This window comes from Typopeltis vanoorti, chromosome 21 (genome assembly GCF_054136105.1).
Source record: "Typopeltis vanoorti isolate ZY-2024b chromosome 21, IOZ_Tvanoo_1.0, whole genome shotgun sequence".
Lineage (NCBI taxonomy): Eukaryota > Metazoa > Arthropoda > Arachnida > Uropygi > Thelyphonidae > Typopeltis > Typopeltis vanoorti.
In genome coordinates, this window is record NC_143569.1 from 58407192 (window position 1) to 58426723 (window position 19532).

Here is a 19532-nt window from a genome sequence, read left to right on the forward strand (position 1 = left end):
TACCGGGTCTTAAACACATTCAAACTCCTTGCAGACACCACACTCTCAGGCAAGGCATTCCAATCATTCACAACTCTGCACGAAAAAAACCTGCCTCGCACTCCCCTACTCACACCCTCTTTATACAGTTTCCAGGGATGACCTCTGGTTCTCCCCTGATCTCTCACTATTCTCTGTAGATAACATTGGGTAATATGAGGTTGCTGCTTCACTGTAGCAGCAACCTGCCCTACAAATTATGTCGCCTCTGCCACTACAGGTTGTGCAGGCCCTCATGGACAGGGCATTGATTCTAGCTGATTGTCAATAAATTCATAACCAGGTAGGAGTCTAGTACCTTCCCATGCCTACTAATTCTGGTGAGGCACTAGATGTATAGCCCATTTCTTATGCTCTGCCGATGCAGTCTCTATCAGTTGACCTTGATACTTGGTACGCCCTGTAGTATGCCTAGTCTTCCTGCATAACAGGACAATGAAATGCATCTCTGCACATTTGAAAAGAGGACATTTCTTAATTCTGTTATAATGAAGGCATGGGATAAGCCAGCAGAGAGAAGGGAGACCAAAAAAGTAAGTGGAAAAGATGAGACTATAAGACTCAAAATCTCAAGTTCTGAGAGGGGAGCCTCCCTATATTGATAATCATCATCATCATCAAATTCCTGACCTGTACCTTCAAGGGGTGTACAGAATATGATAGTACTACGTAAAAAATTTACATCATTACTAACTTCCTATCTACAATTTTCCTCCAAATCAGTCTGTTACTTGTCAAGACTCCAACATTATCACATCTTATCTTGCTATCGTCTAAGGCACTTTGTACCGTATCAATCCACCTATATCTTGTAGAAAGTATTTTACTTTCTACTTTTTACTTTTTATATCTCCTCCAGAGATTTTTATTTAATAATGTTAAAACACCTTATGGCAACTTGTTCTGGTAAAATACTTATAAGCTCTGTATTACTAAATCTTGGTATTCCTAGCCTAGCTCCCACTGATGAGACCTCAAAAAAGGTCGAAACCAGTCTGGGTAGTGGCCACTTGCCTTTAATACAAAACATCATGCATCCCCTTCTTGGAGATGTGTTTTGGCATTAAGGGTAAATATTAAGATTAGTGATCGGAGCTTATGCCACCTTTACCACGAGTTGCCTTGGTCTTTCACTACCTGTAGGATCAGCTAGACTTGCATCACTTGCAGGCGCAAACTTGACTTGTTTGTCTGTTTGCTTACTTGGGAAATGGAGTAAAACCAGGTTTAAAATTGCTTGGTATTTTTAACATTCACCTATATCTTGGTCTTCCTCTGGGTCGTTTTCCTGCCAACCTGCAGAGAACACTTGTTTTGCTAATCTTTCCTCGCCCATTCTATTTAAGTGACCATACCACCTGAGATGAGCTCTGCTAACGCATTCGTGAATGCTGACAATGTCAAGTTCTTTCCTAATATCCTCGTTTTTTATATGATATTGCCATTGATGCCATCTGTTCACGCCTCTAATCTTTCTCAGGACTCTCATATCTGCAGTCTCTAGTCTTTGGTCAAGTGTTTTACTTCTGACCCAGCTCTCAGATCCATAAGTTAAAACTGGTTTGAACACTGTCTTGTATACAGCTAATTTGGTGTTCCGACTAATTTCTCTTTTATTCCATATAAATTTATTCAATTGACTTCCCACGATACCAGCTTTGCTGATTCTGTTGTCTATTTCTATATTTAGTTTACCATCTTCAGTAAAAATTGTGCCTAAGTTGCTGAAATGTTTTACTTGTTCCACAGGTTCTCCATTCACAACACAGTTGACATTTTCAATGATTCTGCCTATTTTCATTGTCTTTGTCTTTTTATTGCTGACCTTCATACCATATCTATTACAACAGCTATTCAATTTAGTCAGAGAATTCTTTCAGACTTGTAGCGGATTTATTTAGAAGTATAACATCATCCGCATAAAGCAAAGAGCTGACATTAACATCTCCAATTTTGATATCATGTTTAATACCACTTTCCTTCATAATGTGATCCATATAGATAATGAATAACAGAGGGGATAATGTACATCCTTGTCTCACACCAGATTCAACATTAAACCATCTTCCTGTACTTCCTTCTATTCTAACTGCTGACTTACAACTCAAATAAAGACTAAGTATTGCTTTATATAATGCCCCATTGACACCATATAACTGTAGCTTATTGAATAGCTTCTATCTTGGCACCTTGTCATATGCCTTTTCCAGATCAACAAACCTTAAATACAGATCTTTGTTATAATCCCATGCTTTCTCAACTATTTGTTTGAAAGTGAAGATCTGATCCCGACAGCCTCTATTTGGCCTGAATCCAGCTTGTTCTTCACCAAGCTTTTCTTCCACAATTCTTCTCAACTGTTTCTCAAGTATACTTGCATAGATCTTGCCAGGAACACTCAGTAGGGATATACCTCTGTAATTCTCGCATTCAGTTTTATTTCCCTTTTTATATATGGGTACTATGAGAGCTCTACTCCAATCATCGGGAATTCGTCCATTTGACCAGGCTTTCTGAACTATGCAGTGCAGCCACTGTAAAACTTTTATACTACCATACTTCAGCATTTCTGGTCGAATATCATCTACTCCTGCTGCCTTTCCACATTACAAGCCTTTGATGGCTTTTTCTGCTTCAAGTATGGATATGCATTCCTGACTGTATGCCTGTTGACTGTTTTTTACCACTGTACTATCACTGCTTGTTTCATTTAGCAATTTTTCGAAGTAATTACTCCATACTTCAAAGATATCTTTTTTCTCCTGTTTTCATGTCACTTTTATCATCTCTAACTCTTTTTACAGGACTCTTTCCTCCATTTCTGAGCTTCTTTAACAACCTCCAGAATATCTTACCACCTTTTTGATATTTATTTTCTATGTTCTTGCCAAAATCCTCCCATGACTTTTGTTTATATAGTTTTACACAGTGTTTTGCTTTCTTACATTTGTCTCTGTATTCTCTAAGAGCACAAGCTGACTTATTTGCCAGGAACTTTTGATATGCTTTCTTATTTTCTTTCACTGCCTCTTTAACTTCCTGTGTTCACCATGGAGTTCTGATTTTTCTAACCTCACCATATGCCTCTCTGGCTGAATCAATCAGGGCTTTTTTCAAGGCTTGCCACTGAATCTCCAAGGTTTGGTACCTGTTCTCAAACTCTTTCATTTTTTCTTCAATAATCTTTGTGTATTTTAGTCTACAGTTCACATCTGAGAGCTGCTCGACTTTTATTTGCTTTAAAACTTTCTTACATGTTATTCTTTTCAATATGAAATTCAGTTTTATCCTACCCAAGACTAAATAGTGATCACTTCCAATTTCAAATCCTCTGTACACTCTGGTGTCCTGCACCAGGGAGAAAACAACACTATCAACAATAACATAGTCAATGAGACTTTTCTTATTCCTTGCCTCTTCTCTCCATGTGAATTTGTGCACATTTTTATGTTAGAACATGGTGTTAATAATAACCAGTCCATGTTCTGAGCAGAAATCCAACAGATATTTGGAATTATTATTAGCTTTGCATATGTTTTTACTGTCCATTATAATTTTTTACTATAAAGTTTTCCATAGAATTCTTGTACAGTCTTCAAAATTTCATTTATATTTTTAGTAAATTCATAATCAATTTTAAAGGCTATTATTTGCTTCCTTCCATTTCTCAATTTATACCAGGTCTTGTGCAAGCTCTGATTATTCTCAACAATTGAGAATAATCAGAGATAGTACTACTGTGAGCTTCTGGAGACATAAGATAGTACTACTGTAAGCTCACATTAGTACTATCTTATGTCTTCTGTACATAATTCTATATACAGTCCTGCAAAGTTACAGCATACTCTTTTGTTGATGATAAATTTTCTTTCCTGAGCTTCATATTCCTTTGTTTTTGCATGAGCATTTTAGTCTTTTCTGAAAGCTTTTTCCAGTTTTTTTAGTTTCTTTGCCCCTATCTCTGTGGCCACTTCAATCAGTATTTTGGTAATTGCCTTGTTAATTTCTGTTATTTATGTAAATTTCTTCTCCCTCTAAGATTTTTTTTTTTTTCTAGTTGTGGAAAACAGTTTTTGAGTTCCAAATGAAATGCTTTGTAGTGATTCTGAAGGTTTGTTGAATTGTTCTTTGATGTCATTATCAATTTCTGTCTTTCTAGTTGTATGTTCAGGGACATTTTACACCTCACTATTTGGTGATTACTGCCTGTGTTGAATTTATTAAGAATAGTGCACTCATGGATGATATATATTTAGATAAGATGTAATCTATTTCACTTGTTTTTCCATTGGGTTGATGTCATGTCCACTTCCTGTTTTGTAAAGGAGATTATAATAGAGTTTTTCTGATTCCACAATTTTTTTCTAGAAGGGTACTACATTAATTTCTTTCACCATAGCCAATATTACCAACTATGTTTTGTCTTCTTGTTGTTGACCAGTTCTTGCATTGAAGTCTCCCATAATGATTTTAAGCTTTGTTTTCCTTTATTATTCAGATGTCAGATTTTTTCATAAAAAGATTACACTTCTTTATCATCATAACTAATGGTGGGCACATTTGCCTGGATGAGTTATAATTGATATTTCTTGGATAGCTGGATCACACTAGCCTTGCCACTCTATCTAAGGAGATTTCTATCTCTACAATATTGCTTTTCAGTTTCTTATTAATAATAAATCGTATACCACTATGACATCCATGGGCTCTACCCCCTTCAATAGAGTAGAGTAGGTATCCACTGTGTAGTTCTGTAACTACACTGTGAATACCTACTTTTCTCCATACTTCACTTAGTCCAAGAACATCCCATTTTACCATGTTCATCTGCCAGTTCAAGAATTCTTGACCAGTAACAATCCAGCCTCTGAAGAATGAGGGCTCAGTTTTTTGTTGTACTGTCATAAGAGAGAAAGATGAAACAGTCTTGGAAAATTATAGTCATAATCACCACTCTGACTAGGCAGGCTGCTGATGTAGACTAGCATTACTTCTAGTCCAGATGGAATGGTTATACTGTGATTCAGTCATCAGAGCTATTGTGAGAACAGGTCATACCATGTAAAGATTATACATTTATACATTAAAGATTGTATATATATATATATATATATATATATATATATATATATATATATATATATATACATACAACCCTCTGATTTTATATATATATATATATATATATATAGTGTGTGTGTGTGTGTGTGAATTAATGCATTCATTTTGAAATTTATCATGATTATCAAATTCTTGAAATCTCAGTGGTACTCACCTTAGGAGGTCCCTCTGATTCTTACTGTGCTGTTTTAATCTTCGGAAGGCCAAAGTCTTTTTTTAATATTATGACAAAATAAATATCAAAATTAGTGCCTGAAAACCAAGGAATTCATTTTCCATGACACTGTTATACTATTTAAGAGTTTATTTACTATGTATTGAAACAAAATTAGTTCCTTAAGTAGCCATATGTAGCATTACTTAGATATGTTGTATAGTTAAGTCTAAGGCAGTTATGTTAGTGGATATTGACATTAAGTTATTAAGTGCATTGTTTAAATGGACATTGGGGGGAAAAAGTGTGTGCATGTTACTCACTACATGATCTTGAGATATATATAGTACTATTAGTAATAGTTTTAGATATTTTGAACTGATGAATTGTTTAAAATTTGATATGAAATAGTTGATACTAACAAATTAGTCAGTTCTTAAATAATTCAATTCGATGAAAGATGGTCTTGAATGTTAAGATGATTAAGTGAAAATCCATTGATGAACACATTTGGATATCAAGAGAAGCCAATTGAAATATCACTTCTACAACAACAACAACAGAAAAGGTGTACTGCAGCTAGTAGTCAAGAACAATTTTGAAAATATAAATTGTGATTTCTTTTAAAAGTACACATTGCTTGTATCCTTGTAATAACTTCCTTTATTCTAAACAAGCAGAAAAGACTTGTGGATTTACTTGTAGACTTTTTTAATCATGGAACATGCTACATCTCATACATCTCATGTTTCTAACTTTATATAAATAAAATTTATATAAATTTATATATAATAAATATATATAATATTTATATATAAATATTATATATGATATATATAAATTTTATATAATAAAATTAAGGCCTAAAAGACTGCTTTCCACATCTTTTGAGGGACAAAATACATACTGTATATTTTTAAAATAAATTCTTTATTATATTTATACATTAAGAAAAAAATTGATTCCTAAATACAATTAAGAATTTTTCTACATAATCATATTGATGAATAAGTCATAAATTGGAAATTTATTTACATGAACCTTTTTAAGTAGACAGTGCAGTACTATTTATTTTATTTATTTATTTTTTTTATTAATTGCAAAAATTGTGGTCACTTTTTTTTTTTTGGAACATTATTCTAATAAGGCTAACTTGAAATAATTAAAAAAAAAATATATATATATATATTATTATTATTATTATTATTATTATTTCGGGCTACTCCAGGGAGTCCTTAGACTCATCGAGGGAGGCCCTAAACATCATGTCCACACAACTATTCGACATTCTCACAGTATCTATCATACCTTGCCTTGAACTCGCTCACTGTCATAGCACCCACAACAGACTCTGGCAGCTTATTCCACTCATTCACCACTCTAAAAGTAAAAAAACCTAGCTCTAACACCCTTACTAACAACACTCTTTCCCAGCTTCCATGGATGTCCCCTAGTTCTCCCGCCACCAGTTCTGTTCTCAAAAATATGCTCTGAATTAATCCTATAGAAATCCCTTCAGCAATTTGAATGTCTTAATCATATCTCCCCTTTTCCGCCTATCAACTAGTTTCTGCAACCCACAAATCTTCAACCTGTTCTCATATGGTTCATTCCATAGACCTGCTTTCATCTTAGTCACTCGCCTCTGGATCCTCTCCACCTCCTCCCCATCAAGAAGGAACCGAGGTGACCAAATCTGGGCACAGTAGTCGAGATGAGGTCTTATCAGGGCTTGGTACAGAGGTACGATAACTTGTTTGTCTCTGCTCGTCAAGGTATTTTTCAACAACCAAGTGAGTTGATGAGCTGATTTAGCTACATTTGCAATGTGCCCCCTAAATTTAATCTCCCTATCCACCAACACTCCCAAGTCCCTGGCCTCATCAATCTCTTGGAGTACAGTTCCACCAATGTGGTATACTGCTGCTAATCTTTTCACCCCAAAATGCATAACCTTACATTTTGTCACATTAAATTGACATCCATTCTCCTTAGCCCAGAACCCCAATCTATCTAAGTCATCCTGCAAGACTTTGACATCTTCTGCATTCACTATCGCCCTACCCAACTTTGCATCATCAGCAAAAAAATGAACTGTTCCACTTAGATCCTTCCCTATATCATTAATGAACAGATTAAACAGCAGTGGTCCAAGAACAGAACCCTGCAGCACACCACTAGTCACAGGCCGTCTTTTGGACTCTACTTCTGAATAAACTACTCTTTGATATCTCTCCATCAACCACCCACCTATCCATCTCACCAACCCTATATCCATTCCCATATGTTGTAGTTTATGGATTAGAATTCCATGTGGTATCCTGTCAAACGCTTTTGCCAGGTCCAGCAGTATCACTGTAAACCCATTTCCCTTATCCAGTTCTGCCGTCACCGTTATAAAACTTGAGCAAGTTACTGAGGCATGATCTACCCTTCACAAAGCCATGCTGTCCCCTGTACAGTAGCTCATTTTCATCAATCCATTCCTGTATTTTTCCCTTGACTACTTTCTCTAAGACCTTGACAATGACTCCTGATATGCTGATCGGTCAGTAATTTGCCACCATAGTCTTGGATCCTCCTTTATGCAGTGAAACTATTTTCCCCTCTTTTCAGCCTTCGGGACTAAACCAGACCCGAGACTCGGATTAAACAACATGGTCAAGGGCACTGATAATTCCTTAGCCACTTCACGCAAGACCCGTGACGGTATACCATCCAATCCCACACATGTATTCACATTAAGGTTCTGTAATAGACTATTCACCTCCACTTCATTCATCACAATTCCCGTATAAACTAATGGTTCCTTCATTTTTTCAATGTCACTACCTGGATGATATACTTTTGTAAAGTGCACGCTCAGTAACTCCACTATATCGACTGGTTCAGTGACCTCCTTGCCATCGTCATTCCTTAAAATCATTTTGCCATGTACAGTTTTTTTTTTTTGCTTGCAGCATATTGAAAGAACTGTTTGGGATTCTCTTTTGCTTGCGTAGCTAGTTTACTTTCATAATCAGCTTTTGCTATTTTTACCACACTCGTTACCCTTCTGGCCTGCACGTTATACCGTTCGTGTGCCTGCAGGTCACCCCCTTTCATTTTCATCAATCCATTCCTGTATTTTTCCCTTGACTACTTTCTCTAAGACCTTGACAATGACTCCTGATATGCTGATCGGTCAGTAATTTGCCACCATAGTCTTGGATCCTCCTTTATGCAGTGAAACTATTTTCCCCTCTTTTCAGCCTTCGGGACTAAACCAGACCCGAGACTCGGATTAAACAACATGGTCAAGGGCACTGATAATTCCTTAGCCACTTCACGCAAGACCCGTGCCGGTATACCATCCAATCCCACACATGTATTCACATTAAGGTTCTGTAATAGACTATTCACCTCCACTTCATTCATCACAATTCCCGTATAAACTAATGGTTCCTTCATTTTTTCAATGTCACTACCTGGATGATATACTTTTGTAAAGTGCACGCTCAGTAACTCCGCTATATCGACTGGTTCAGTGACCTCCTTGCCATCGTCATTCCTTAAAATCATTTTGCCATGTACAGTTTTTTTTTTTGCTTGCAGCATATTGAAAGAACTGTTTGGGATTCTCTTTTGCTTGCGTAGCTAGTTTACTTTCATAATCAGCTTTTGCTATTTTTACCACACTCGTTACCCTTCTGGCCTGCACGTTATACCGTTCGTGTGCCTGCAGGTCACCCCCTTTCTTTAAATTTCCTCCACAGTTGTTTCTTTTTTTGCAGCTCAAGCTTAATGGTGTTATTCATCCATTTAACCCCTACTTGTTTTACTATTCGGACCCTAAGTATACAATCAGCCATAACCTCCTTAAATGCTCCTTGACCACTTCTCATGCTCTATCGACTTCCAGCCCTTGTAGTTGTACATGCCATGGCGCTGATCCAAGCAATCTCCTAAGCTTGTCAAACTTGCCAGCACGGTAATTCCACATGTACCCTGCCTTAATCAAAAATTCCACACCTTTAGCCACTTCCCAGGTCAAGACCTTTTGATCACTCTCACCAATAGGTGGCAACATGGTCATATTCATTACAGTTAAATTGTGAGATGCTATTACCAGGTCAAGCACTCTCGCACCCCTAGTATTTTCAATTACATGCTGTCTCAGATAGTAATCCCTTAATAATTGAATAAAATCCATTTCCTTCCTCACATGGGGTGTCCTCTCCTCCTTCCAATCAATGTTACCATAGTTGAAATCCTCCATAATAATTACCCTCCTTCTACTCATTTCATCAATTTGTTTATGCATACTATCTCCACCATCTATTCCATCACGTGGTCTATAGCAGCACCCAACTGTTTATTTTATTCTGCCAGTCTCAATCTCACACCAAATAGCCTCAAATGAGCTCCTTTCACTATCCTGCAATACAACTTCAATTCTCCTTGGATGCAGTTCATCAGCTATCATCAATAACACCCCTCCCCCCATTTTATTCTCACTGTCTCTCCTAAACACACTATAACCTACACATTCTATCCCACTAACTATATCATCTTCTGTCAGCCATGTTTGACTAATGCCAATAACCTGTGGCCAGGAAGAGCCAATCAAGGCCAAAAATTCTTCCTTCGTGTTCCTAATACTCCTGGCATTAGTATACATGAAATGCAGTGATCCCTTTGTCCCACCCCTATCTTGATGCGTTATTCTAAATGTCCCATTCCCATTTTTTGTCCTTAGTGCTGGCTCGGGTACATTATATACATTTTTATGCTCAACTGTCTCACCGAAGTTTGCATATCCACTCCCCCCCCCTCCTTGGTAGTTCTAGTTTCCCTGGTTCTGCACATCCATTTTCACTTCATTCAGCAACACTTTTTCCAGTTTCCACACACCAAGTCCATTCAAATGCAGGCCATCCATCTTGTATAAGTCCTTTCGCTAATCAAACTCATTCCACACGTCCACAAATTCCACACCACACCGTCTGCATAACCTGCGCATAATGTCATTTGCAATTATGGCCCTCCTCCTAAACTCCTCTCTGTCATACCATGGCAACAGACTCACCATTTTAATTCTGTCACTCTTTTCTTTTGCTACCTTTAACAATACTTTCAAGTCCTCTCACATAAAAAATTTATCACCTTTCAATTCATTCGTACCCGCCACAATTATTAATTCTCTCACCCTCCGTTTTTGCACTCTAATACTCTCACTTACATCCTTAAATTTCGCACCCGGTAAGTACGATTTAGTTACACTCCCATCTATCACTCCTCTTAATAACGAGTCACCATACAACACACTTTCCTTCATTTCAGAAACTCTCCCACTCTTACGCTGTTTATTTATGTTAGCCAAATCACTCTGGAAAGAGTTTTGCAGGTGCTCTAATTACCACTGCGCATTTTGTATCACTGCGCGCAACCTAGCAATCTCACTTCCTACAAATAATTCCTCATTTTTTTTTTCATTCAAGCCATTTTCTCTTTCTGTATAGTTGCTCTCACTCTTTCTTAGATCAGCGCTCTCATTGCCATCTTGTACATTACAATTCCCTATGAAGCCACTATTTTCACTCTCATTCTGGCTTTCTTCAACCATAACTGTCTCACAACCTGACACATACAGGGTGTTCGGGATAAATTTGACAGTTTCGTAAGGAAAAAGAAAATCTTCTTTGTATCTATTAAATTTAATGAATTGACAAAAAAACATTACAGGCAGAGTTAATTACAATACTATCAACAAGATTTACTCAAAATAACCACCATTAGCATCGATCACAGCTTCAATTCTGCTTCGGAACCTCGAACAAGCTGATGCTACAGTCTCCCTGGGAAGGGCCGCAAAAACTGTTTTAATTTTATCCATTAACTGGGCTTTTGTATTACTGGAAGTGCGATTGGTGTCTTTTTCAACTGCGCCCCATACAAAATAATCCATGGGGTTAAGGTCTGGGGAGTTTGGAGGCCAAACATTTGGACTGGTGAAGTCGTAGAAATTTTCAGACAACCATTTTTGACTTTTCCCAGAGGTGTGGCAAGGGGCCGAATCCTGCTGCCATACATACGGCCTACCATTGGCTACCCTTGTTATCCAGGGCTTGACTACAGTTAGCAACTCCACGAACAAAGCCCGAATTCCAATGCCAGGGTTCTTCAACACCTGTTCCTGCAGATTTGCGAGGAATTCTGCTGTACGAACGCAATCAGATCGTCTGCTAGGGATCTTTCTTCTTGCTACATCCTCGTAGTCACCATTGCAAGTCTCTAGTTCATGCCTGATTGTTTTTACTGTATTCAGGGAGCATTGGGCAGCAGTCGTAATATCCTTATTTTGATGGCGGGCACGAATCATCATGATACAAGTTATTCTCTTCCATGATTCAGGTGGGTTCCAGCTATCCATCCTTTCTGACATCTTGTATATGAATGAAGAAGGGTCCAAACTTTTAAATGAAGAGAAGTGTGTGTTAATACATGTAACTTACGGAAAAATATAATTAATTATAAATATGTCAAATTTATCCCGAACACCCTGTACTTCAACTCCTCACTTTGCTTACACTTTCTGCACATTATCCCACCACTATCACTTTCAATCCAAACTCCAGCCTCATTCAGGAATGCATACATTCCACACACATCACATTGGACAAATTCTCTCACATTATAGTTTTTGAACAATGGCATCGTATTTTTGGACGCCATTATCTTACGTCGCATTGGTGGCATGTTCAAATCTATGAAACGTATCGTTAAATACTGAATTAAATAACGGATTTCACACTAAAATCACACAGACACAACAAGCTACCAAAATTAGACAATATTACGTTATGATTTTAACCTATATTCTAATTTTCATTTAAAATTATACTTAGCTTTCGGGAGCACCCTGAAAATACGACCGACCGTCTCAAAAAACTTGAAATTTCTCACTTGAAAAACCTGAAATTTATATATATATATATATATATATATATATATATATATATAAAGCTAGATTGGAGTTAAAAGGCCTTGCTTACTCTCTATAATGGAATAAAAGGCATTTGCTTTTATGATTTAAGCCAAAATAAAGGCTTAAATCAATGCCTAATTACATTGCCATTAAACCTACTCTTGTTTACTGCTGTTGAGACAGTCAGATTTTGATTGTTTTATAGTCCTATCCAGTGTAATAAAAAGTTCTTAGGATCCTGTCATTCATCAGATGCAAGAGAAGTTTTTCTTTGGACACAATTTTCCACCATTTTTTGTACATCTCTTCTGGGAATTTATGCTTGCTTTGGATGATAAAACTTCAAACATCATTAGAACAGTTCTTTTGCAATATTTTTTTCATACACAGTGAAAAACACATTTGTCTGCTTCCTGTTCTATAAAATGCATTAAAAAAATTGACCTGCTTATTTTGCCAAATATAATTAGATATGTTTTCTGACTGAATCTCTTGAAAGAAATTTTCATTGGGGGGGGGGGGGGGGAGTATCCATGGCAAGCAGTATTAAAACAGTGAAGCAAGCTGTTCCCACAATGAATTTATTATCACTGCCACGTGACACCTCCAAGTACTCATCACAGGAAGTCATTCTGCACTACAGTTCACTATCTACACTACTTAAATCTTCGATCTTAACGTTACACATCTACCACCTGTTAATAGTATTTGTCTGTTAATTGCATATGTTCTCTGGCTGATTTACCTATATGGGTATTTAAAAAAAAAAAAAAACAAGAGTTTCTAAGAGAAAAATTCTTGCTATAATCAGCAAGTGAGAAATCTTATTTTTATTTATTATTTTTTTCAGCCATATTAATTTTTTTCAATTTCAAATCTGTATTCAATTTTTTTTTCTCGGATAAAACTGAAAAATCAAAGTTGTTTTATATATATATATTAGATACATGCAAAAGTACTTCAAGTATTGCCCTTACACCATAAAAGACTAGTTTATCACTCCCAACCGGAAAAAAAAAGTAAATAAGAAAATGGCAACTTAATTACTTAATTTATTTATTCATGTAATTATTTAATTTTATTCAAGATAAAATGTCCCATGCAATAATCTCGTTAAGCACTACTTATTACATTGTAGAGTAGCCTCCAATTTTTAATCATCATAAAACTCAACAGTTGTATGACAATATTTAAAATCTCTAATGAGATTCCTCTGTAATGAATGTTTAAATCTTGTAATGAGATTGTGACAATTTTTTTTTCTCTTTAAAGAGACTTTTTTTTTATACTGAGCATTAAGTAAATATACAAGAGTTCAATCACATTACTGCAACTCTAGTACATAGTTTTTAGAATCCAGGAAATGATTGACTTGAGACCAAATAAAAATTATATAATTAAAGTAATATCTATAAAAACTATAAAACTATTTGGATCCAAGGCTTTCTAATTAAAAACTGTACTTTTTAGATGTCCTTTATCTTTGAAGGAGGAAGTCATTTCCTGACTCATTCTATTGTTGGTCTATTTCACATGTATGGTCTACTAGACTGAGCGTTTTGTTTTTCAAAACAAATTCCTACAAAATTAAATGTTATAAGCCAGTTCTTTATCAAGCCTTTTCTCAAAATATAAAACTTCCATGGGACTATGCAGTGTCTCCTTATTTTATCATATATTTTTCCATTCATTCTCACTGTTTCACTGAGAATAAATATTCTTGACTCAGGCAGTTTTATTATAATAAGCACAAATTTCAAATTCTTTACCAGAAAAAAAAAGGGGGAGGGGCAAAAGTTTCTTTTACAGCAACTAGAGTTAATTTATAATGGTGTTAATTTATAATGCGGATCTAATAGCATTAATAGGTTAGCTGGTTACATATGGAGGTGGAAGGGGTTCTCCTTCGCGGAAACTCGGATTTTTCATCCTGCACAACAGACGACTGGTGGCCAACAAGAACAATCAATGCACTGCTCTCATAGCCTTAGTTACAATGGCTGTAACTCAACAACAGTAGCACTAGCATCATCGAAATCCCCATGAAGTCAGATAGGAACTTGAAAATAATATATAGTATTAATAATGTAATATATTCACATAATTATTAATGCTTAAAGCTATTTACTGAAAAACTTAAAATGCTATATATTATCTGACAAAACAAAATTAGTATATAATATATAATTCTTCCAGTATACTTTCACAGATGTTCTTTAGTTTGATATCACATTTATAACATAAGCATACTGCACATAAATGATTGTTAAAATGAGGTTTTGGAAATTTCAAATGTTTTATTTTACAGAATAATGACATTCTTGGAGTCATGCAGTTTGAAAGTATTTTAAATATTCCTCAGATATTTTACATACATTAAACATATTCATAATGTGAAATTTAAAAGCAAAAATAGGATGTGTTTCATGCAGTTTGTCTTGCATATATTAAATTGTGATTGGCTGAGTTTTAAACAATGCAAACAAAATATTTTCTATATGTGTGTATATACAAATATATATGTATATATTTCTGTGAAATGTTGTTTAATAAAATATTTAAGTATGTTAAAGATATATGCATTTTTTTTTCTCCCATTAAATTCATATTTTCTATACTTCACTTTTAGTAGCGAAGAGTGCTTTGGCATTAACTTCTACTTTACTAACGAATATTAGTAAAATAATATTAGAATTTTGTTGACTGGATTGCTGTTTTTTTAAGAAAATGTTTGAGTGTAATTGCTGTTTTTTTAAGAAAATGTTTGAGTGTATTCATGTAAAGAAAAAAAAATTCATAATAAATAAGCTGGAAGTATCAGTATTTTGTAACCAGATCCCTACAGAAATATAAAATTATGTATTATAGTACTTAAATTATGTTTTCCCCATTCTTGGAACATGTTTCTTTGTATGTTTATTTTCTGCATTTTGGGATGCTTAACTTAGCATTCTGAATTTTAGTGATTTAAAAAAAAAAATGTACTATATTTATAAAACTTGAATGAAAATGTCCAAAATTGATTTTATCAGCAAATGAATATATAAATATAAATATAGTCAATAAAATTCATTTTGAAGTTGCATCTGTATGCTGCTCAGTGATTGGATCATAGATCCCATGGGTTCAGGTTTTGCTTAACAAAATAGAATATATGCCTATTATTTATTAAATAGCCTTCAGTGTAGCTAAAATAACAGGATTGACTTATTACTGTTTATAATGCATTTTCCAGCTGAAAGTCAGTCACATAATTCTTAATGATGCTTTTCATCTTCAGACCTCATCATCAAACTATACTTTAAATTGGTAGATTGTTTTTGTTTTGCTTTTATCACACACACACTCACTGTAATATATTCCAGGCTCATCACTGTCCAAGCAAAAAATTTCTTCACTTCTTATATCAATTTGATTCAACCATCTCACCAACTTATGTCTCAATCATATCATTCCCATCCCTTCTCCTATCCTACATACTCTGTAGATCGTATTTCCTCAATCTGTATTTGAATCAAACATTCCAGACATAAGTTACTTGTCTGGAACCTTTAGCAAAATCTCTCCAGTGCCTTTGACATCTAAGTGATCAAATTTATGACATTTTCAGCCTAATCAGGACCTTATAGAATGGAACAGTAATTTATTTCCAAATGTCAGTGCTATCTTTTCAGTGGCATAATCTGTTATGTTGTTCTTAAAATTCTTTAAAAATAACCTCTGAATTTCGGGTTCTTGCATATCATTATATCCAGGTCCTATATATTCCCTTCCTTCAGTATATCCACTCAAACGGAATATGCTATATCCAATACCTGCTATGCTACCCTGAAAACTTCACTCTTTAAATATCCCTAGGAGACCACGAGTTTTGCCTAAGACTGTTATCCCTAATATTATTTGCAATCTGCAAACAGTTGCATATCCTCATTTAAACTAATTCCAATATCATGAACATTGAAGTTAAGCAATAATAGTTTAGTGCTAAAGTATACCTTTGTAACACATCAGTGCCCCCCCCCATGACTTTCATCTTCCAGAGTTACTCCCCTGCCCAACTTCTTATACTTTGTCTTCTTTTCCGTCTAAGATGGGTTGAGTCTTCTCTTGAGCAGGATCTTCTAGTCTTCTCTATTCCTTGCTGTTCGAAAAAGTTCCTTATATGTTGTGCATCCCGAGATGTTCATTATTAATTTCAGCCAGGTAATTCTTAGTCTTCCGGGTCTTCTTTTTTTAGTTGGAAAAGTATTGATTAGCACGTTAGGAAGTCTGTCTGCATGCATGTGTACAGTGTGGCCAATCTATCTCAGTTGTTGTTGTTTTCTAATTTTTTCTATTATTGTCTTTTTATACAATAATTCCTGTCTGACTGTGATGTTTGTTTTCTTTTCTATCCAACTTGTTCTATTTATTTTTCTTAAGCTTTTGTAGCTCAGTGGATGTGCCGTTTGCATATCACGGTGCTTGGCCGCACGAAGGAAGACTTGATTTCGAGTCTAGTCGGTGACTAGAGGAAATTTTTCTAAGCCTTTTTTCGACCGGTTCCTGAGTTAGTTGATCTCTGGCACGGGTAAGTGGGTTTTTTCTCCTAGAAACTCGGGTTTTTCGTCTCGTAAACTCAAGAAAATTGACCGTAGAACCAATGTTATTTCAGACATTAAATACGAGTGTTAGGGTTAGGGACTACGAGATGGCGTCACTTGTTGAGCCGCCACAATTCACTGTGTGCCACTTAATTAGTAACAGCCTTGGGTCATCTATCTCTCTGATTGGGTACCACTGGAGATTGAACTGCCCACTCAGTCTCCAAAAGTTAGATAGGGCTAAAAACAGCCTCGCCTACTCCCTATATATACGGGAATAAAAAGGCGTTAGCTGATTTTTATTATTTTTTTTAAGCATTTCATTTCAAATGCCAGCAGTTTTTTTTCTTCTCTTTTCTTAACTGTCCACGCTTCTGCTCCATAGATGACTGTTGGTATAATTATTGCTTTATATAATTTGATTTTGGCTTGCTTAGATATCTTGTTTGTTTTCCATATTTTCTGTAATTTTCCCATTGTGGTCCATCCTATCGCTATTCTGTGTTTGATTGTTTTGAGTTCATTTATTGTTTCTGTTAGTTTTGATTCAAGATATATGAAGTTGTCTACTTGTTCTATTTGTTCTCCATTTAGGATGGCTGAGATGGTAGTTCCGTTCCTCCCTATTTTCATCACTTTTGTCTTTTGTATATTTATTGTCATGTCATATGTTTTACAGGTTTTGTTTAGTTTGTTTATCAACTTTTGTAGTTCATTTGGGGTTCTTGCAATAAGGATGAGATCATCTGCATATTTGATATTATTTATGTTTAAACCATTGACATTGATTCCAGGCTCATTGTCTATTGCCTTCTTTACAACTTCTTCTAGATATATGTTGAATAGGCATGGGGATAATGGGCATCCTTGCATTACTCCTTTTTGGATCTCTATGGGTTCTGCTGTGAGTGTGTCTTTGTTAAATATTGCATTTGTCAATACCGCAGTCAGGCCCGTCGATACGGCAAAATGAGGATATCCAAAATGAGGAAATTGAAGATATCCAGACAACTAAATCGTCTGACGTTCCTAAAACACTGCCCAGATAACAAGGTAATCCCTAATTGTGTTAAATTGAAGCACCATTTTACTTCACAGAAAGCTCTGCGCATTTATAATCGCACTAGCTTCGCCCTGTTAAGAGAACAAATTACCGTGACGCGTGTTCTCCTTGCCGACGAAAACAAAACCTTATGGGCGCTAGAGGAAGAGCTTTCAAATACACTCGGCCATGATCTTTGGACGATACTTTATGACGTCTCATGCGCATCGGCAAGAAAAGAATTCGAAAAAATACGAAGTTGGCACTTGAAAAAATACGAAAACCTGATAAAGAATTCTACCTCCTTACCACAGCCACCACTCAACACTGTAGTCAACCTCTTGTCGGTAGTTTTAAAGACTGAAGCACTCACAGCACTTGCACGTGGTCACAATTTCGCCCTAGCTTCTAAAAGAATACCTGCCGAGGAAGTCATGATCCAAATAGAACGTGGGATTCGCAACCTTCCCAACCATATCGCCAACAACGTCAGACTGGATGTAGTCGGTGTTCTCACTAAAGGCAAACCTCCAAAAACCAACTTATCCAAAGACGAATATGCAGCCCTACAAGAAATGAAGAACAAAAAAAATAGTAATCACCAAAGCGGATAAGGGAAATGCCACTGGTGCTAAATCAAAAGGAGTAAGCTTAATGCTTTAGTACTAGACCGTACTACTTACCTCCCTATTGAATATAATCCTACCAGCTCTCAGATTAGAACTCTCCACAGACTCCTTAAGAAAGTCACTTCTTGGTTTGTGGACGTCACTAACAAACTAAAACCTTATAACTCTAGACCCCCCTCTGATTATATGGACTCCCAAAAATACATAAACAAAATGTGCCATTACATCCCATAGTGGATGGCATTGATTCTCCCACATATAAATTAGCCAAACATTTAGCCAAAACGCTACCACACTATACTGGCAACACACCATCACACATAAAAAACTCAGCCCACTTTAAAGCCAGTATAGAAAACCTCTCGCTCCAACACACTGACATAATGGTCAGTTTTGACGTCTCCTCCCTATTCACTAATGTCCCACTCAAAGAAACCCTAGAGCTCATCCAAGCCAAGTTTCCTCCCAATATCTCAGCCCTATTTCAGTTCACAATGAACTCAGGCTATTTCGTTTGGCAAGGAAAGTTCTACAAACAGATAGAGGGGACTGCCATGGGTTCACCACTTTCTCCACCCTTGGCCAATTTCTTTATGGAGACCTTTGAAGAGAAAGCCTTAAATTCCACCACACAAAAACCCACTATTTGGCTTCGTTATGTGGATGATGTGTCCGCTATTTGGCCACATGGCTCACACTCACTCCACTCCTTCCTAACACACTTAAATAACCAACACCCGAGAGTCCAGTTCACCTTAGAAAAAGAGGAAAATAATACCCTCCCCTTCCTAGACACTTTAATCACCCGCCAGCTTGATGGATCTTTGGTTTTCTCTGTTTACAGAAAACCCACCCATACTGGCAGATACATTCACCATCAATCCCCCCCCCCTCACAACAATATGGGGTTATAAAAACACTATATAACAGGGCAAAATTAATCTGCTCAGATGACAAGCCGCTAACTACTGAACTAAACTAAGCAAGGTAAGGGGTT